The following is a 22,996-nucleotide window of genomic DNA, read 5'->3' on the forward strand; positions in this document are numbered from 1 at the left end:
TTGAATACCTCGAAAAGGAGCAAATGTACGATCTTCTCGAACATAAGGAGCTGAGTGTTACTGTAATCAGCTTGTACATAAGGTAAAAAATACTTTTAATTGCATTTATTTGTAATTAATTAAATGTATTGGTAATTAATCTAGTTTAAAATTTTCATTGAAGGTTTTTGTACGAGAAGGTCGTGTGCACGAGGAAACTGTCAAATAAATACTCATTCTTGTCTCCGCATAAGATGTCGATGTTCAAACTCGATCCAGACAATGTAAAACACTACATTGTAGATATGTTTTTAAGAAATAAAGAAAGTGATAAATTGTTCTTGGCACCATATAATTCAGGGTACGTAATTTTATCTTTTTTAATTGATGAGAATTTAATTTATTAGTTGTCTATAAACAAAATTGCTTAACCAATTTTTTGTTGTTGTAGGGCACATTGGGTGCTATTTGCAATCAATGCGGTCTCTGAAGTGATATACTATTTGGATCCCGTGCACGGCGATTACACCAATCACCCCGGAATAAAGAATATGCTCGACACGTAAGTAATATTCATTTATTTCTTACATATATATATTTATATATATATATATATAAATATATATATGTAAGAAATAAATGAATATTACTTACGTGTCGAGCATATTCTTTATTCCGGGGTGATTGGTGTAATCGCCGTGCACGGGATCCAAATAGTATATCACTTCAGAGACCGCATTGATTGCAAATAGCACCCAATGTGCCCTACAACAACAAAAAATTGGTTAAGCAATTTTGTTTATAGACAACTAATAAATTAAATTCTCATCAATTAAAAAAGATAAAATTACGTACCCTGAATTATATGGTGCCAAGAACAATTTATCACTTTCTTTATTTCTTAAAAACATATCTACAATGTAGTGTTTTACATTGTCTGGATCGAGTTTGAACATCGACATCTTATGCGGAGACAAGAATGAGTATTTATTTGACAGTTTCCTCGTGCACACGACCTTCTCGTACAAAAACCTTCAATGAAAATTTTAAACTAGATTAATTACCAATACATTTAATTAATTACAAATAAATGCAATTAAAAGTATTTTTTACCTTATGTACAAGCTGATTACAGTAACACTCAGCTCCTTATGTTCGAGAAGATCGTACATTTGCTCCTTTTCGAGGTACTCAATATACTCATCTCCAAAGATGTCTTGATTCATTTGTACAATGGGCGAATCGTTGCTGCTGCCCATGTTCCTTTTTATTTGGATGTCAAGACACGCCCCGTATTTACCAAGGCGTGGCTGACTTTTATTAGGAGCAGCAGCAGCAGCGACCGATTTTCCCCGATCCAGATTTTTTGTTGCTGCAAGTTTTGCAGCTTTATTACCCTCCAGCCTTTGTAGTTTGGCAGCCCTATTAACCTCCAATTTTTGAGGTCTGCTGCCTTTTTTTGGCTGTAGGGGTGGTTTATTTATTTGGACCTACAAAAATGAGGTAAAATGTTAGTTTATTGAATCTGAAAAAATAAAAAACCTTAGGCAATAAATGTGACAAACCTTTTCGGGAGATGTAACTGATTTGTCCTTGGGAATCTTTTTTTCGAGGGCAACAAGGTGTGTGGGCCATGCCACGTAACTGCCAATAGCGTCGCTTAAGAACTTCATATCTCCATCGTTGTCCGGTATGGGCAACGGTGCAGTTGGTTCGAAAGCAACCGTAGGCGATACTTTGACATGGCCCGCGGGGATCGGAATATTGTGCAATACTTCTCCCGAAGTATTGTACAATATTCCTTTTCCCACCTTCCGTTGAGTCGGCGAGGACAAGTATAGGACACATGTAGTGACACCCTACATCAATAGTTAAAACATAAGTACAGTTAATATATAAGTTTGTTTAATACATAAGTAATTACATAAGCAAGTAAGTAGTAAGTAATTAATTACCTCGGGAATACTCTTCAAACCGACGTTGCAACTCCCGGTTTCACTCTCCATTTGTATTTCAGGTTGGAGCTGAACCGGAAGTTGCTTGTCTTTATTCGTATTCACCAAGAGTGCCACTTGCTCCGATAAGATTCTGAGCTTCTCTAATACTTCCTCGTTGGAAGGTTTTTGGCGCTTCTCTTGAGGAAAAAAGCTTTTGGGAGTTACGCCAAATCCTTTCCCCCTCACTCGACCGGAATACTCAGGGACATTAAACACTTTCCCAAGAATGTCCCTGCACGTATCCTTGTTGCCCTCTTGAGTTTCAGAACTTTGTTCAATAGTTTCCTAAAATACATGTAACATTAAAAAGATAAGTTCAATAGCATTTTTAAAATACAATATTAAAAAATATTAAAGTGATAATATACTTACACAAAGTTCTACAACTTTCTTGACATTTTCATTATCAACCACTCCTTCTTTGTTAACACGCGCTTCCTTCCATAAGATATGACGACCCAAGGGTTGATCGGCTTGGGTGTCTTTTCTCTATTCGTTAAAATCATAAACAAAATAATACAAATTAGTTACACACTATAGTTTATAATACAAATTACTTCATTATATAAAAGTGATGTTTAATTACTTACAATTTGTTGTTCAAGGCGTGCATATCCCATACGTGATTTCTTGTATGGGTGTTTTGGGTTGCTTGCCCGTTCGCGATTTGCCTTACTAATATTCTATATAAAAAAAAAATAGCAATTGTGTAAAAATTTAAAATACGCTACGAATATGAATAATAAAACACAAATGCTAATAAATTAATAACTTACGACAAACGCCGGGTCAGAACGTTTGGAAACAAATGCACTCCATTCATCCTTTGATATATAATGTTGATATATCTTTGGAGGTTCAGCATTTGTGTTTCCTTCTCTATCTTTTAGATAGAAATTTGAGAGATGGGATCTAAATCCACGATGGATTTTCCCAGCAACTCTCAAAACATATGACTTTCGTTCCTCATCAAGAACAAAAGTGGTCTGCAATGAAAACAATTATAAGTAATGTATTTTACAGAAAAAAAATTATAAATGACAAAAGAGTAGATCAAAATATTTACTTGAATGTCATTCCAGATGATATCTTTGGCATCCTTCAACGCCTTATCTCTCCAGTTGTCTATTGTTATTGGGACATTTTGACGAACAACAGCCCCAATGTAGCTTACAAACATGGAGCTGTTGGGGTCAACTGGCTGACCACTCTCGTTCCAGCCAACCTAATAAACTCATATAGTAAGTACATGCCCTAAACCCTAAAAAAAGATAAAAAAACACACAGCAAACAGAGTATATATAGTATACCTCAAATTTAATGCCATTACTCCTTGCTTTAATGACTTTCTGCATGATAGTTGCACCACGTTTGACTTCTTTTTCGTAAGTCTTAGAGGTGCCAACTTCTTCATTTTGAACTTCTAAATCTTTGTTTGTATCCATTTAACTACAACAAGTTCAACATGCACTTTAGTATAACATCAACAAGCTCAACATGGATCATGCATTATTATAAACAAACTCAACATGTATCAGTATATCTTAAAAAAGCTCAACATGCATTCTAATGATTACAAAAATTTAATAACATCAATACCTGAATAATGATGGTTCGAAGAAAGACGAAATGCAAAGAAAAGAGGGTTTGCAGAAAGTTCACAGAAATATGGTTCACAGAAATACGGTTTGAAGAAATACGTAATGAGGGTTACGTATTTCAATGAAAATATATTGTGTGAAATGGGAGAGATGATCTTGGATGGAAATAAGGTTCGAAATGAAGGAGATGATCGTGGAAATAAGGTTCGTAAAGGACGGGATGATAGGGTTTGCAAAAGAAGAGAAGAAATGAAGGTTGAGATGAAGGTTACGTAATGAAGAGGAAACTGAAGAGGTAACTGTTATATATACGTAACACTTTTACAGCGCTTTTTATAAGCCTTTTTACAGCGCTTTTTTTGTAAAGCGCTCTAAAAGGCTTCTTTAGTTAAATTCTTAAAAGGCTCTTTTACAGCGCTTTTGACAAATAAGCGCTGTAAAAGACCTCCGTGTGTTATTATGTTATTTGAATGCCTTTTACGCCTTTTACAGCGCTTTTGTCAAATAAGCGCTGTAAAAGACCTCCGTGTGTTATTATGTTATTTGAATGTTTTTTAAAGCCTTTTACAGCGCTTTTTACACATAAGCGCTCTAAAATGTCTCTTTATGTTAATTTTAAGAGGCTCTTTTACAGCGCTTTTTCCAAATAAGCGCTGTAAAAGACCTCCGTGTGTTATTATGTTATATTAATGTTTTTTAAAGCCTTTTACAGCGCTTTTTACACATAAGCGCTCTAAAATGTCTCTTTATGTTAATTTTAAGAGGCTCTTTTACAGCGCTTTTTCCAAATAAGCGCTGTAAAAGACCTCCGTGTGTTATTATGTTATATTAATGTTTTTTAAAGCCTTTTACAGCGCTTTTCCACATAAGCGCTCTAAAATGTCTCTTTAGGTTAATTTTAGAAGGCTCTTTTACAGCGCTTTTTCCAAATAAGCGCTGTAAAAGACCTCCGTGTGTTATTATGTTATATTAATGTTTTTTAAAGCCTTTTACAGCGCTTTTCCACATAAGCGCTCTAAAATGTCTCTTTAGGTTAATTTTAGAAGGCTCAACATGCAAAACCCACATAGTAGTAACTGGTCACCACCAAAATCCCTTCATCTTCACCAAACTCTTCTCCTTTTATGCATCTTCTTCACAAACATCAAAGCTTACTCTTTCACAATTCAATCTCCATTTTTTTAAAAAGCGTTGTCTTTTATCTTTGTGCCCAAAATTATTTTTGATCCAAAATCACTTCACAATCAGTGCACACAACAACAAAACATATTCAAATACCATAAGCAGTTCACACAATCAGTAGAACATAAATCAGAACTCTGTAACTTTTTTAACATATATGTAACTCTGTAATTTACAACCTAAGTAACTACATTCAGATACATATATACAACCTAATTTACAACCTAATTACCTACATTCAGATACGTATATATATATAACCTAATTTACAACCTAAACTACATTCAGATCCATATGCATGTTCATATATTGTGTCCTATGATCATTTACATATAATAACTAACAGAATATACATTATATGCACTAGCTACCATATAATATTCAGATCCCTTGCCCAGCAGCAAGCTATTTCCCAGAAAATCAAATAATTTTCATGTCAAGCACGTACTGACACCATTCTTCCTTTAATTCCATCAGATCTTCCTCAGAATATGATGGACTGGAATTGGCAAAGTACTGCAATATAAAAATTGAACATATTATATTAAGTTAGTATCAAATATATAGATAATTTATATATGAAAATCATATAATGCAAATACCGTACCGTTTCTGGGATAATAGTTTTATTCTTCTCAACAATCTCCTTCATGAATCTCAATATGTAGTACCCACAGTCGATGTTATTTGTTTGACGAGGGCACTTTATTGAGATCCATGTAATGTTATTAGACTTCTGCTTCGACACTTTAGCACCTCTTTGAGCTCGATAAACTTTTAAGGCACTATCGAATGAATAAATGTGATTATTAGAGCATGAATATTTATATATATATATATATATATAAATATTCATGCTCTAATAATCACATTTATTCATTCGATAGTGCCTTAAAAGTTTATCGAGCTCAAAGAGGTGCTAAAGTGTCGAAGCAGAAGTCTAATAACATTACATGGATCTCAATAAAGTGCCCTCGTCAAACAAATAACATCGACTGTGGGTACTACATATTGAGATTCATGAAGGAGATTGTTGAGAAGAATAAAACTATTATCCCAGAAACGGTACGGTATTTGCATTATATGATTTTCATATATAAATTATCTATATATTTGATACTAACTTAATATAATATGTTCAATTTTTATATTGCAGTACTTTGCCAATTCCAGTCCATCATATTCTGAGGAAGATCTGATGGAATTAAAGGAAGAATGGTGTCAGTACGTGCTTGACATGAAAATTATTTGATTTTCTGGGAAATAGCTTGTGCTGGGCAAGGGATCTGAATATTATATGGTAGCTAGTGCATATAATGTATATTCTGTTAGTTATTATATGTAAATGATCATAGGACACAATATATGCATATAATGGATCTGTTAGTTATTATATAATGGATCTGAATGTAGGTAATTAGGTTGTAAATTAGGTTGTATATATGTATCTGAATGTAGTTACTTAGGTTGTAAATTACAGAGTTACATATATGTTAAAAAAGTTACAGAGTTCTGATTTATGTTCTATTGATTGTGTGAACTGATTGTCTATAATATGTTCTGTTCTACTGATTGTGAAGTGATTTTGGATCAAAATAATTTTGGATACAAAGATAAAAGACAGCGCTTTTTAAAAAAAATGCCATAAAAAGCTAAAAAGCGCTTTTCATTTCAAATAATTAATTTACAGCGTTTAAAAAAAAAAAAACACACACACATTTTACAGCGCTTTTTTACAAAGCGCTGTAAAATGTTGTTCTAAAGCGCTTTAATGGTGCACCTTTTACAGCGCTTTCGTGAGAAAGCGCTGTAAAATGTACAAGAAAAGCGCTGTAAAATGCAGACCCATAATATGAAATTATGGGTGGGCATTTTACAACGCTTTTTGCTTTTTCAAAAAAATAAGCGCTGTGGAAACGAGCGCTGTAAATGATACAACAGCGCTTTTAAAAAAGCGCTATAAAACATGTAAATACAACGCGCGCTTGTTATGCACATTTTACAGCGCTTCTTCACAAAAAGCGCTGTAATATGCACCCCATTATATGAGTTATGGGTGTGCATTTTAGAGCGCTTTTTTGAGAAAGCGCTCTAAAATGCACACTCGTAACTCATATAATGGGGTGCACATTACAACGCTTTTTGTGAAGAAGCGCTGTAAAATGTGCATAACAAGCGCGCGTTGTATTTACATGTTTTATAGCGCTTTTTTAAAAGTGCTGTTGTATCATTTACAGCGCTCGTTTCCACAGCGCTAATTTTTTTTGAAAAAGCGCTATAAATGGCTTAAAAAAAGCGCTGTAATATGCGTTTTTTCGCGTAGTGGTGTTTTTTGCAGACTAATACAAACAAAAAATTATACTAATATGGTGATAATTTAGATCATTCTTAATACAAAAAGTGTTAACCTTATGGTTTTACTAATTTTTATCAAAGTGGTTAATAATGTAAAAATTGTTGGTTAACGAAGTAGATAAGGTGATTAATGGGTTATCTCTATGCACAATTTAACTTTGGGAGTATTTAAAGATATGTTTGATTACTTATTCAAAAATGTTAAAATGAAATAAGATTTTAAATAGGCTAACATGTCATAACAGACTTCTATCAAAACCAGACTCATACCTAAAAAGTAAACAGGCCACATGACATACTTAGACTTTGAATTTTTTGACAGGCCAGACTCGGTTCTTGCAAATCCTAACTCGACCCAACAATTCCCACCCTTACTTCCATTGTTGGAGTTGATGACACATTGCTATTTGTCAGCTTGTTGTACATCATAAAATGCAAAGATTCTTAATAAGTAGTTCTTTATGGTACCACCTTAATATTTAATTAAACGAGTTAATATGAGCTGCATAGTTAGACATACCAACATGTCTATCACTTGAGAGGAATATAACTGAAGGAGTGAGTAGCGCAAATACCAAGTTTGCCATGTTTAAGACACACAAAAATGAATATGTTAAAAACTCTTAAAATAAATCAACTCAAAAAAACGGCGTGATTAACAAAAAAATGAAGATTACTTACATGTGATACAAGTTTTTCACCTTGTCCTTTTATTAAAATACAAAACCACATCAATACTAAATCAAGAAGAAAAAAAAATTTCCAAACATTCAAAACAAAAATGAAAAGAAATACAAAACCACATCACTATTAATAACTTATGTATTGTTACCATTTTACCCATAAACAGATTTTTTCAAGAATTGTTTTCATTCACCAATTTGTATGATTTTCTCTAAAAATAGAGACACTTTAGATGTAGAAATAAATATACAAAATTCATGTTTATGTGAGTCAAATTTATGTCAAAAATATTTCTGAGACATTTCTTCTTTTCTCTATTGCACAAGAGTAAATGAAGAAACTTTATTTTGTAAACTATCATTGATCAATAGGCTTGATCTGAATGTGAAATTCACTTAAATGATTTCAATGTATCCTAAAAGGGATTCGTCGATTAATCTATTTTTGCATCCAATATATATAGATTGGTGGCGGTGAATCGAATTTATAGTTTATTGTGATACACATGCTTTGAAATTTATTTGTGCAACTTTTGTCATAATCAATTTCAACATCTTCTAGTTCAAGATTTGTACCATACCCTCAACACAAGATGGAACAATCTTGAAGTTCAATTTTTGATTTATTTCTTATTATTAATGACTGCAATTTTAAAGGAGATGAACACTCATACTATTTATTCGTGACCTCGGTGAAAGGTACACATTTAAGTTTATACGAATATCAATGTTTGATGTTCTAAATTCATGTGTAGTTCTCTAAACTATTTTTTTTATGTCAAAGTAAACATCATATGATATTTATTATATATGCATGATTAGTTATACTTATACAATATCCGTTCTGAGTGCATGTCTTGTTGATGTTGAGGCTTGAACATAAATAATTGATGTTAATTAATTTGGTTTATGCATGAATTATGCTTGTTTGGATTTTAAAAATTAATTTGTCTCATAAACACATGAAAATTCATGGTTGGACATCATAAGTTATTTAGTGTTAATTCATCTATATATTACATTCATGTTTGCAATGCATATATATATATATGTGTGTGTGTGTGTGTGTGTTGCAAACATGAATGTAATATAAATGTATTAACACTGATTATATAGCAAAGATTGTTGAAATGTTTGAAACTCTTGATAAGGAGCAGTATTTCACTACTCAGTGGTTTTATAGAGCTGAAGACACAGTGGGAATGTTTGATTTTGTTCTCTGTGTTTTGTATTTTTAGTGGACTGTTTTTGGTATTATTAAATTTGGAGATTTGAAATGTTTGTGCAGGTTATTAAGGATTATGGTAATCTTGTTGATAAGAAGATGGTGTTTATATCTGATGTTAAAGATGAAAACCCTCTTGATTGTATTGTTTCCTAAGTTAAAATTGTGCAAATTGCTCCAAATGTAGGTTTTCTGTTTATTTGTTGTTACTTAGCTTGCGTAATTTATGATTGTTTTTGCATTCATTAAAAGGTTGAATGTATTTATAATTTTGTAACTGCAGATGGATATAAGAAGAAAATTCCTTCTTGTGATCTATATTATGATATGAAGTACATTGTGTCTTATCCTTTTCAAACATTGTAAACAGTACAAATTTCATTATTTATATACGATGATTCGTGCAAAGTTTATGCATGCCACATTGCTGAGTTTTTCAAGTTGATTGTGGTTTGCTCTGATTGTTAACCAACCATAATCAGAAAGTGATTCGACATCTACAATTTCAAGTGAACCTGGTTCTAATGGTTGTGTTGCTGATAGTAATGTGGCCAATGGAGGGAAGTGTCAATATAAAAGTTTTGATAAGTCAGAGTGGACATTATTAGATTTGAATTCTGGGTGTGGAGCCATGTCCACTGGCCTTTGCGTTGGAGGGGTTATGATTCCAATGAACATACATGGGAGCCAATAGATGGTTTGAGGTAAACTCTAGTTATCAAACCACTGAGTATTGTTCTCCTTAACTTTGCTTTACTATATTTTTGTCATAATGCATGTGAATTAAAATCAATTAACCAATAGATAAAGAATTGTCCTAGTTCCCTTTTGTTATAATTTATATTATACTTGATAAATTATTCTTAGCAAATTTGTTAAAGTATTGTTGGGAAAATTATTCTTGAGATCTCTTAATTTTAATCTTTCTTTTATACCCGAACATTTCTTTCCAATTTTTGTAGTACTTCCAGCAATACATGATACATCAGAAGAATCATTTGGCTGAAGAAGAAATAAATAGCCAGAGAGAGAAAGAGCCACACAAAAGTGCAGCGGCTTGGAAGAGTTGAACAAAAGTGTAGGGTTGCACATGTTTCTGTAGGATAAATAAGGATGATCCTCAGATGATCAAGCGGGCTAGGCCTTATAGTTAGCTTTGATAAGGGCATATAATTATATAGTTTCATGAAAAACTGTAATGAGTAAGGGGATTTCAGCTCATGTCGTATATTTGAATAAAAAATGTTGTATTTTGTTATGACTAAAATATATTTATGTTTAGACTGAAATTTGATGTTTTATTTTTTGATATTGAAATCAAATTTAAAAAAAAAGTGGTTTTCGTTGTTATTACTACACATTAATGTAATGCATTCTTTTTTTAAAAAAATTGCAAAGTTTAGAGACGAAATTAGTGACCGAAATTTTAATAAAAATACTAGAATCAGTCACAAAATTTGTCCCTAAATTGGGTGCTAATAACATAGAAAATCAATTCAAAGTGGTTGTTAAATCGGTCTCAAATATTGGTATCTGAATTAGGTCGCTAAATATCGGTCACTAATTCAGTAGCAACAACTAGTGACGAGTGATTTACCAACTGAATTTAAAAGTTCTTGGATTCGGTCGCTAAAAACAATAGAAACTGATTTTTTAACAATAGCGACCGAAAAATCAGTCACTAAAAGAGAAATTTCTAGTAATGATAATAAGTTTTACTTTTCGGATGCATATATAATAATATTGAGACATGATGTGGAAAATTAATAATATGTAATTAGAGGTAATATGTTTTGATGAAATTTTAGTTTGTGTACGGTTGATGTTTTAAACTAAGAACAAGAATTTATGATTGACTATTGAAAGAAAATTTATTTATAATTTTGGTCTCTTGAATCTAGGTAAGTATGAAAATATTTGGTTTACGATGTATGCTCGTATGTTGTATTATTTTAAAAGGAGTGTGCATATGAATTGTTATAAATATCATATTCATGTTTTAATGATATTGTTGTTTCATGCAATAAGTCTTAAATTTAGAATTAATTAACTCATATTATATGTGCATGATAGTATAATAGTATCTGTCAATTTCTTTCTTATTTTTTATATTAAAAATGATTTGGTTATATATTTTAAAATTATTGTAAGTTGACAAATGTTCATAGAAGAAAGTATTTGAAAATCTTAATGATTTTATTCATTGTTTATTTTTTTATTGTGATATTTTGTATTAAATTATAATGATATAATATTTGATTTGCATCTTAATCGACTCTATGCAAGTCATTGTATTCTTCCAAATGCATGAATTTTGAAGCGCATGAAACTAGACATAATGCCACTTTCACAGTGTGAATTCATCATTTGAAGTAAGTGTTGCCGTTTTTTATCAATGTGAATTCATCCTACTGTGGTTTCTAAGTTGGCACTTGTCACTTTAGCCAAGGTGGGAGAGGAGATATTGTAATATGCATATGGAGAAATTGTGTTGCAAAATGAGCATAATTTATCCATAACATATAGATATGGTAAATATATGGGAATGTGATATTTATGAAACTAGAAATATACAAAGTAAAAACTAAACAGGTAAATATTTAATTCAAAGAAAACTAGTAAATTAATACTTGTAAACTAAACCAATAGACATTACATGTCTTTGAAAAAATATTAACAAAAGCCCTACATAAATTTACATCGAAATACACATTGCAAGTTTTTTAATTCTTCGTCTTCATTGATGAAAAGTGTTTTGAGAATAGGAGTAAAAGAAGTTGTAAAACCCTGATGTTTTAACTTTGCTTGACTTTGTCACTTGGATTGTAGTCTCATGTTGACTACAATTATTTTAACTTTAGTTAAACATAAATGTAGACTTTATTAGACGAAACATATTATCACGAAATTTTTAGAAAAATAAAATTATAAGAGAAAATATAATTATCAGAGGAAACAAAAATATGAGAGGGAACAAAACTATAAGAGAAAACTGAAATATATAATATCAAAGAAAACAAAGAATGTAAACAAAGACAAGTTTAATTTTAACATTATATTAAATTTTAATATTTTTGTCATATATTCAACTTTTAATGATTTATGCATATTAAACTCATTTAGATTTTGACATATTAAATTATATTATTATAAAATATAATTTATGTACAATGTATATAAAATCACACTCTTTAAAATGTGGTATTAAATATCAAAATAAAATAAAATTTCATTCACATATTAACTCGTTAATCTATTTAAAGATATGTTTGATTACTTATTCAAAAATGTTAAAATGAAATAGGATTTTAAGTAGACTAACAGGTCATATCATACTTCTATTAAGACCACACTCAAGCCTAAAAAGTAAGTAGGCCACATGACAAACTTGAGCCTTGAATTTTTTTTACAGACCATCGAAAAATATGAGAGCCTTTAATTTGGTTTATGCATGAATTATGGTTGTTTGGATTTTAAAAATTAATTTGTCTTAGAAATAATCACATGAAAATTCATGATTGGATATAGGAAGTTATTTAGTGTTAATAAATTTATATATTACAGTCATGTTTGAAATGCATATATAATAAGTTTTCCTTTTCCGATGTATATATAATAATATGAAGACACGATGTGGAAAATTAATAACATGAAATTAGAGGTAATATGTTTTGATGAAATTTTTGTTTGTGTATGGTTGATGTTTTAGACTAAGAACAAGAATTTATGATTGATTAGTAGAAGAAAATTTATTTATAATTTTGTTCTCTTGAATTTGGGTAAGTATGAATATGTTTGGTTTACGATGTCTACTCGTATGATGTATTATTTTAAAAGCAGTTTGCATATAAATTGTTATAAATATTAAGTTCATGTTTTAATGATATTGTTGTTTAATGCATTAAGTCTTAAATTCAGAATTAATTAACTCATATTATATGGTCATAAAAGTATAAAAGTATCTGTTGTTGGATTTTGATCCTTTGATTCCTAATTTTGACATAATTAATAATTCAACAATGTTCATACAATACATGATAAATCTAATATTTGAATTGAGCAAGATTTCAGGAACAACAATCAAATCCTACACACTTGGAACAGGTTGCTTGAAACACAAGAAATCAACAAAAGTTGATTTTTGACTCAAGCAAATCGATTGGGAAATCGATTTCATAACAAGGGTGTAAGGAAACACAACTGTTTGTGTTGGTATAATCGATTGGACAATCGACTGACTGAATTAGAAATTGAAAATGCACAAGTCAGTAGCACCCCAGTTTTGAGGGTAATCGATTGACAAATCGATTATACAATTCACAAAGTAAACCTGATTGAAATAAATCGATTGGGAAATCGATTGGATAAGTCACAGTGGAAACCCAGTTTTAAGGGTAATCGATTGGCAAATCGATTACTTAAAAATCACTTGCAAAATAACTTTTCCTGTGACATACAAATCGATTGGACAATCTATGTTGTAATATTTCAGTCAAGTTAAATTTGGTCGAAATCGATTGGGAAATCGATTGAACCAAATCCCAGGTAAGAACGTTTTCAGACAAATACATACAAATCGATTGGCACGTCGATTAGTATCAAAATAGCTGAGTCACTAACTTAAACCCAACCGATTGGCAAATCGATTGACAAAACCTTTTGAAAACCCAGTGAACTCTGAGCGTGTGACCAAATCGATTTTAAGTATTTGTTAATCGATTATGAAGATTTGATAAATCGATTATGGAATCGATTGATATGTGTTTCAGTTTGAACATAACATCTGCAATCGATTACGAAATCGATTCATATCAGTCTTAACATAATCACTGAGAAATGTTGTTTAAAGAATCGATTGGTAAATCGATTGGGTTATATAGTTTCAAGATTCAAGAAAAACAAGACACACGATAATCGATTGGCAAATCGATTAGACTGGTTTATCACTTTACGAAATCGATTGGTAAATCGATTGATTAATGTGTTTTTCAGAAACTATATAAACTGTCTTCAATCTGTCTTTCAATAACATGAATGATAATAACAATGATATCAATCTGAAATATACATTGAATATTCTTGATACACAATAACACTTGGTTAATACATTGAGATTACTTTTTCAGATCAAATAGAAAAAGAGGATTATCAACAATCAAAAAGATAGCTGGAAAAGTGATCTTGAAAGACAAGGATTCTCATAAACAAATCTTTGATATCCAGAATTGTGAGAAGCCATTTTGACCAAGATTGAAGACTACTTTTTGTTCTTTCTGTATTCTGTTTGTAATAATTCTTTGAAACAAAAACAAAGCGAGAAAATCCAGCTAGAAACTGGTGACTACTTTCTTGGGTGAGAGTGCTCAACAAGAAAGAGTTGTACTTTGATTCTGTGATAGGTTGCTGAGTATCTACAAGGATCAGAGGGTGATCAATAGGAAAGAGATCATTAAGATAGATAGGTTTCGGGGAGGAAACTGGACAATCTGTAATTGATTCTTTCTATTGGAGAAGAAAATCTGAAATCCGTTTGGATTTGCAGGACTGGATGTAGGTTGTCAAGTGGACAACTGAACCAGTATAAATCCTTGGTGCAATCTTCTCTAACCCTTATCTCCTTTGATTTACTATCTTGATATATCTGTATATGTGATTAAAATTAGATGCATGTTAAACATATTCTGTAATAAGTAATATTGTTTAATCTGATAATTTGACTTGTATGCATCTTGATTAATCTCATATCAATCTAATAAAACTTGCTAATCTTGTATGCCACAATTTAATTTCCGCTGTGTGTATGAAATTGATTTAATTTCATAAAGAACTGATACATTCTGATATATTCCGCTTATTACGAGGTCATATATACCAACAATTGGCCTCAGAGCCTAACTTTTCGAGAGGTAATACTCATAAAAGCACTATGGCCTCAAACGATTTTCTGGGAGAAGGCGCATCGTTAGCAAGACCTCCAGCTTTCAACGGAACAGCTTATATGTACTGGAAGCACAGGATGCTAATCTTCTTGGAAGCCAGTGGCATAGACATCCTTGACGCTGTTGAAAACGGTCCATATATTCCCAAGATTGCAGGAACGAATGACTCAATGATTCTCAAGCCTAGAGCCGACTGGTCAGATGATGACAAGAAAAAGGTAGGTTATAATGCAAAGGCTAAGAACATTATAACATCTGCTCTTTGTGCAGAAGAATTTTTTAGAGTGTCAAACTGCAAGTCAGCAAAAGAAATGTGGGACATTCTTCAAGAAACACATGAAGGAACCACAGACGTGAAGAGAGCTCGCGTAAACACACTGATGCACGAATATGAATTATTCAGCATGAAAAGGGACGAATCCATCAGTGATCTGCAAACCAGATTCACACACATTGTGAATAATCTTCATGCATTGGGAAAGCAAGTGGATAACGAACAACAGATTGGAAAAATAATGAGATGTCTAACCAGAGAATGGCAGCCAAAGATAACAGCCATAGCAGAATCTAAAGATCTAGCAAAGATGACGACTGCAACTTTGTTTGGTAAACTAAGAGAACACGAAATGGAATTACATCGACTGGACGAATCAGAGATGGAAAGCCGCAAAAAGAAAGGACTATCCCTGAAGGTTCAAGCCCAGCAATCGAAAACTGAATCAGATAGCTGCTCAGATCAATCCAGTAGTGAATCTGAAGAGCCGGAAATCGGGTTGCTTGTCAAGAAATTCAAGAAGTTTCTGAAGAAGAAAGACAACAAATTCAGAAAACCATCTAGCTCCAAGACTACTGACAACAAGACCATTACATGCTATGAATGTGGTAAAACTGGTCACATAAAGTCAGAATGCTACAAATTGCAAAACAAGAATAGAGCTACAAAATCAAAAGGCAAGGAACCAGTCACCAAAACCAGAAAAGCTTATATTGCATGGAATGATAACGATGAATCCTCTGCATCTTCTGATGAAGAAGAAGTCAACTTGTGTCTCATGGCAGATACAAATTCAGAATCAGAAAATGAGGTTAGTTCACAATCTAATCCAACATATGATGAGCTACAAGAAGCTTTCAATGAACTGCATGATGACTATGTGAAATCCATAAAACAGTTGTTAAGCACAAAGAAAATGCTTGAACAAATGAATGTTGAGCATAAAGAAATTGAAAATTTATGTGAACAACTGAAAAAGGATTCACAAGAAAAATCTGCAAAGTGCATTGAACTTGAAAATACTGTTGCATCATTAAAATCTGATTTATTAAATTTTGCAAATAGTAAAGATAAGCTAAATGTCATACTTAGCAATCAAAGACATGTTCATGAAAAATCTGGTTTAGGATATACACCAAATATGCATGTCAAAAGAAAAAATAAAAACAGATCTGGTATTGGTTATATGCAAACCAGAAATGTCAAACATGGTCAAAAATCTTCTATTGCTAAGAGTATGTATGACATCTTTACTAAACCAAATAAACATTCATCCTTTGATGGCAGATGTCATTTCTGTTGCAGAAAGGGACATTTTGTGTCTAATTGCAAATTTAAAAAATTAGCCAATCAAGGATGGAAGCTAGTTTGGATAGAAAAGAAATCTGTGTTTGACACTAACCAACCAGGACCCAATTTAAATTGGGGACCTAAAACAAAATTCTGATTTTGTATTGCAGGTGTGCTTGACATCCACGAAACACTCATGGTATCTAGATAGCGGATGCTCAAAGCACATGACTGGTGACAAATCCAAATTCCTGAACCTGACATTAAAGGAAGGAGGCTTTGTCAAATATGGTGATAACAACAGAGGAAAAATCATTGGAATTGGTGATGTAGGCGATGAATCAACTGCAGTAATCAAAAATGTGCTATATGTTGAAGGATTAAAGCACAACTTACTGAGTATAAGCCAGCTATGTGACAAAGGTTTTCAAGTAAGTTTTTCATCACAATCTTGCATTATTGAGCATAAAGATGACAAACACATAAAGCTAATTGGGGACAGAATCAACAACATTTACATGTTGGATTTCAATTCTGTACCTAGTGCTGTATGCTGCTTGTTATCCAACTCAGATGAAACATGGCTTTGGCATAAAAGAATTGCTCATATACACATAAATCATTTGAATAAACTTGTCAGCAAACAGTTAGTCTTAGGTCTACCAAATAGGAAGTTCTCTAAAGATAGACTGTGTGATGCATGTGAGAAAAGTAAACTGGTTAAGACTCCATTTCCCTCTATAGACTTGGTTAGAACAAATAGAGTTTTACAACTAGTTCACATGGACCTTTTCGGACCTGCCCAAGTTAAGAGTTTAGGTGGAAACCTGTATGGATATGTGCTGGTTGATGATTATTCTAGATTCACATGGACTTACTTTTTAGCTCATAAAAGTGATACATTCTCTGTTTTCAAAAAGTTTGCTGCTTTAGTACAAAATGAGAATGATTTGAAAATTGTTTCAATAAAAAGTGATCATGGAGGTGAATTCCAAAATGATCTTTTTCAAAATTATTGTGAATCAAATGGAATCAACCACATCTATTCAGCCCCTAGGACACCACAGCAGAATGGGGTAGTGGAGAGGAAAAATAGATCCCTAGAAGAGTTAGCTAGGACCATGCTTAAGGACTCCAACCTACCTAAGTACTTTTGGGCAGATGCAATTAGTACAGCCACCCATGTTGTGAATAGAGTTCTCATTAGGCCCCTGCTTAGGAAAACACCCTATGAGCTTTACAAGGGTAGAAAACCAAACCTGTCCTACTTTAGAATCTTTGGTTGTAAATGCTTTGTTTTAAACAATGGCAAAGAACACCTAGGAAAGTTTGACCCTAAGGCAGATGAAGGTATCTTTCTAGGATATTCCCAAACTAGTAAGGCCTATAGAATCTACAACAAAAGAACAAAAACCATAGAAGAGTCAGTTCATGTAAAGTTTGATGAATCTTTTACAGAAAACTTGAACAAAACTCCTTCTAAGGTTATTGAAATTTTGGACGATGTTGTAGAATCTGAACCACTAGAACAACCTATAGCTGACCCTCCAACTAGTGCAGACCCTGTAGAACCTATAGAAACCTGTGAGTTGCCTAAGGAATGGAAGTTCAACCGAAACCACCCTTTAGACAACATTATAGGCGATATCTCTAAAGGTGTTGCAACTAGGAGAAGCCTTAGTCAGTTTTGTAACTTTACAGCCTTTGTATCTCAGATTGAACCTAAGAACATTAAGGAAGCCCTTTTAGATAGTGAGTGGATACTTGCTATGCAAGAGGAGTTAAACCAGTTTGAGAGAAACAAGGTGTGGAACTTGGTACCTAGGCCAGAGGGTAAGCATGTTATAGGAACTAGGTGGGTGTTCAGAAATAAGTTAGATGAGAATGGTGTGATAACTAGGAATAAAGCCAGATTAGTTGCAAAGGGTTATAGTCAAGAGGAGGGAATAGACTTTGATGAGACCTATGCCCCAGTAGCTAGACTAGAAGCCATAAGAATTTTATTGGCTTATGCATGTATCATGGACTTCAATCTATATCAAATGGATGTGAAGAGTGCCTTTCTCAATGGAGACCTCCAAGAGGAAGTTTTTGTGAGTCAAACACCAGGTTTTGAAAATCCAGATTTTCCTAACCATGTGTATAAACTCTCAAAGGCCCTCTATGGGTTGAAACAAGCTCCAAGAGCTTGGTATGAGAAACTCAGCACTTTCCTCATTCAACAAAATTTTTCTAGAGGAAATGTTGATAAGACACTCTTTACAAAAACTACTGAAAATGACATCTTGCTGGTCCAAATTTATGTTGATGACATAATATTTGGATCAACAAATGATAAACTTTGCAAAGAATTTGAAAATTTAATGAAAGGTAAATTTGAAATGTCAATGATGGGTGAACTGTCATATTTCTTGGGATTTCAAATTAACCAAAGCAAGCAAGGCATTTTCATTAGTCAATCCAAATATTGTTCTGATTTGATAAAGAAATTTAACTTTGATAAACTTAAGTCCATTGATACACCCATGAGTCAAGGAAATTTCTTAGACCGAGATGAGAAGGGTAAGCCTGTAGATGTCACTAGATTTCGTGGTATGATTGGATCTCTGCTCTACCTTACAGCAAGCCGACCAGATATTATGTTCAGTGTTTGTATGTGTGCAAGGTATCAATCGAATCCGAAGGAATCTCACCTCAGTGCAGTAAAGAGAATTTTCAGATACTTGGTAGGTACTAAAAGTCTTGGTTTGTGGTATCCAAAAGGTTCAACATGTACTTTGGTTGGTTATTCAGACTCAGACTTTGCTGGTTGTAAACTTGACAGAAAGAGTACTTCAGGAACATGTCATTTGCTTGGTAATTCTCTAGTGTCTTGGTTCAGTAAGAAGCAAACAAGTATTGCATTGTCTACTGCAGAAGCTGAATACATAGCAGCTGGGAGCTGTTGTGCTCAAATCTTGTGGATGAAACAGCATTTAATGGACTTCGGTGTCGATTTGGGAACAGTGCCGATCATGTGTGATAACACAAGTGCTATCAGCATAACCAAGAACCCAGTAATGCATTCAAGGACAAAACACATTGAGGTAAGGCATCACTTCATAAGAGACCACTTTCAGAATGGAGTTATCAAACTTGAGTATGTGAACACTACAGAACAATTAGCTGATATCTTCACAAAAGCATTGCCAAAAGAAAGTTTTTTGAACATAAGGATGAAACTAGGGATCATTGATCCTAGTGAAGTGTAAGTTTTTGATGATTCTGGTACTTTTCAGTAATGTTTTCCAGTTACATCGATTTGGAAATCGATTACCAGCATGGTAAAAGGTTTATAAAATCGATTTGAGAATCGATTACGTTAGCCCAGGATTCAAAATTTCAGAAAATTTTTTTTAACCTTCACGAGCATCGATTTGGAAATCGATTAGCTAAGTGTTCAACCTTAAGACAATCGATTTGGGAATCGATTAAGTAAAACAGGAATTCGATTTGAACATCGATTTGAAATATGACCGTTACTCAAAGTACCTAGCCGTTGGCACTTCATCATTACTGAATCGATTGAGGATTCCCAGCAACGGTAACCTAATCGATTGGGAAATCGATTTACTAGGTCAAGAGTATAAAAGGAACAGTTCTAAATCGATTTCTGCACTTTGTTTTCCAGATTTTCTCAGCTTTTCTCTTGTGTTCTTCATTCTTCTGTCTCTGCATTTGTTTGAATCTGCTTTCTACACTCTACCTACTTCGAATCTACACAAAATTGTTGATATGGCCCGAGTAAAACAGACTCAAGCACGCACTCCATCTCCATCATCCTCTTCCACCAGTGAAACACCATCACCACCTCCAACTTTAACAAAAAGAGTACCCATCCCAACTCACAAAATACTTGCAAAAGATAAAGGAAAAGCTCCTGCCCCAATCCAGGAAAAGCCGAAGAAACGCAAAGAGCCCCCTACTGAAAAGCTCATGGCTGATGCCATGAAAGTAATTACTCAGAAAAGGAAGAAGAAGCCTACTTCTTCTCCACCTCCTAAGAAGGTCTCTGCACCTAAGGAAAAGGAGGTACAACCATCTTTGTCTACAGACTTCGCAAAAAGGAAAATTCATGAAGCTAGAACCATGGATTTTGAATATTTTGATGTTGTGGAATTTACTTTTCAGAACCACCTCAGGTTTCATGGATTGGAAAGTTTTCTGTCTTCTACACTCGACAGCTATCCAAGGCTGATCAGGGAGTTTTATTCTACATTCAAGATGACTGAAGAAGGTTTTACTGCTTCAGTTAAGGGAAAAAGAATTACAATGACTTTTGAGGAGTTCTCAACTTGATCCGGATTGCCTTTCTATGGCAAATCTATTGATGGCAGCACAGAAGCCGACACTGCCGATGAAGGTTGGGAAGAAACACTTGATAGGCATACCGCAGTTAAAGACCTGATGGTCGATGGGTTTGTTGAATCGATTTCACTGCCCATTGGTCAGATGAAGGTTCAACAGAGGATGTTGATGTATGCTTTGACGCGTATGCTGGTTCCACGATCGGGAAATCACGCAGTAGTCCAGAAGTTGGACATCATACTGTTGTGGGGCTTATCCAAAGAGTTAAGGATGAGCTGGTGTTGGATTGTGCTAAGGCACATGTTGGAAGCATCTCAAAGCAAGCTGATGCTGCCTTATCCACAATACTGTTTTGCTCTGACTTGTTATAATTCTGTGATGTATGATGATTTTTTATAAATGTTATATCATTTGGCTTAATCATCTAAGTTGCTCATTAATTGCATTGATTGATTTTGCCTTTATACATATAAACTTCATTGTTTTTGATGCACTGTGTTATATGTTTCAAACCCAATGCATATGTTCTTTAACATAGGGGGAGAAATTGTTTCTACCTTTTTGACTTAAATGACAAAGGGGGAGAAATATTATAACTTGACAGTTGCATTGTTGATGTTTGTCTGCATGTTGTTATTACTTTGATACTTATGATATAGTTTGCTCTGTTACTTAATAACAAGTAATAATGTTGTTTATAATACACTTATGCTTGTTGTTTTGAAATGCTCAAGTTACAATTGTATGAATTGTCAATTATGCCAAAAAGGGGGAGATTGTTGGATTTTGATCCTTTGATTCCTAATTTTGACATAATTAATAATTCAACAATGTTCATACAATACATGATAAATCTAATATTTGAATTGAGCAAGATTTCAGGAACAACAATCAAATCCTACACACTTGGAACAGGTTGCTTGAAACACAAGAAATCAACAAAAGTTGATTTTTGATTGAAGCAAATCGATTGGGAAATCGATTTCATAACAAAGGTGTAAGGAAACACAACTGTTTGTGTTGGTATAATCGATTGGGCAATCGACTGACTGAATTAGAAATTGAAAATGCACAAGTCAGTGGCACCCCAGTTTTGAGGGTAATCGATTGACAAATCGATTATACAATTCACAAAGTAAACCTGATTGAAATAAATCGATTGGGAAATCGATTGGATAAGTCACAGTGGAAACCCAGTTTTAAGGGTAATCGATTGGCAAATCGATTACTTAAAAATCACTTGCAAAATAACTTTTCCTGTGACATACAAATCGATTGGACAATCTATGTTGTAATATTTCAATCAAGTTAAATTTGGTCGAAATCGATTGGGAAATCGATTGAACCAAATCCCAGGTAAGAACGTTTTCAGACAAATACATACAAATCGATTGGCACGTCGATTAGTATCAAAATAGCTGAGTCACTGACTTAAACTCAATCGATTGGCAAATCGATTGACAAAACCTTTTGAAAACCCAGTGAACTCTGAGCGTGTGACCAAATCGATTTTAAGTATTTGTTAATCGATTATGAAGATTTGATAAATCGATTATGGAATCGATTGATATGTGTTTCAGTTTGAACATAACATCTGCAATCGATTACGAAATCGATTCATATCAGTCTTAACATAATCACTGAGAAATGTTGTTTAAAGAATCGATTGGTAAATCGATTGGGTTATATAGTTTCAAGATTCAAGAAAAACAAGACACACGATAATCGATTGGCAAATCGATTAGACTGGTTTATCACTTTACGAAATCGATTGGTAAATCGATTGATTAATGTGTTTTTCAGAAACTATATAAACTGTCTTCAATCTGTCTTTCAATAACATGAATGATAATAACAATGATATCAATCTGAAATATACATTGAATATTCTTGATACACAATAACACTTGGTTAATACATTGAGATTACTTTTTCAGATCAAATAGAAAAAGAGGATTATCAACAATCAAAAAGATAGCTGGAAAAGTGATCTTGAAAGACAAGGATTCTCATAAACAAATCTTTGATATCCAGAATTGTGAGAAGCCATTTTGACCAAGATTGAAGACTACTTTTTGTTCTTTCTGTATTCTGTTTGTAATAATTCTTTGAAACAAAAACAAG

At 33.0% G+C, this 22,996-nt stretch overlaps 1 long non-coding RNA gene across 1 annotated transcript; it reads left to right on the forward strand.

Annotated features, from left to right (window-relative positions):
• The first annotated feature begins 5,652 nt into the window (after nt 1–5,652).
• Nucleotides 5,653–6,284, forward strand: LOC140920265 (uncharacterized). Its single transcript, XR_012162989.1, has 2 exons — nt 5,653–5,824; nt 5,916–6,284. It is a non-coding gene; the product is annotated as an uncharacterized lncRNA (long non-coding RNA).
• Nucleotides 6,285–22,996: the final 16,712 nt, after the last annotated feature.

Source organism: Cicer arietinum, chromosome 5 (assembly GCF_000331145.2).
Source record: "Cicer arietinum cultivar CDC Frontier isolate Library 1 chromosome 5, Cicar.CDCFrontier_v2.0, whole genome shotgun sequence".
NCBI lineage: Eukaryota > Viridiplantae > Streptophyta > Magnoliopsida > Fabales > Fabaceae > Cicer > Cicer arietinum.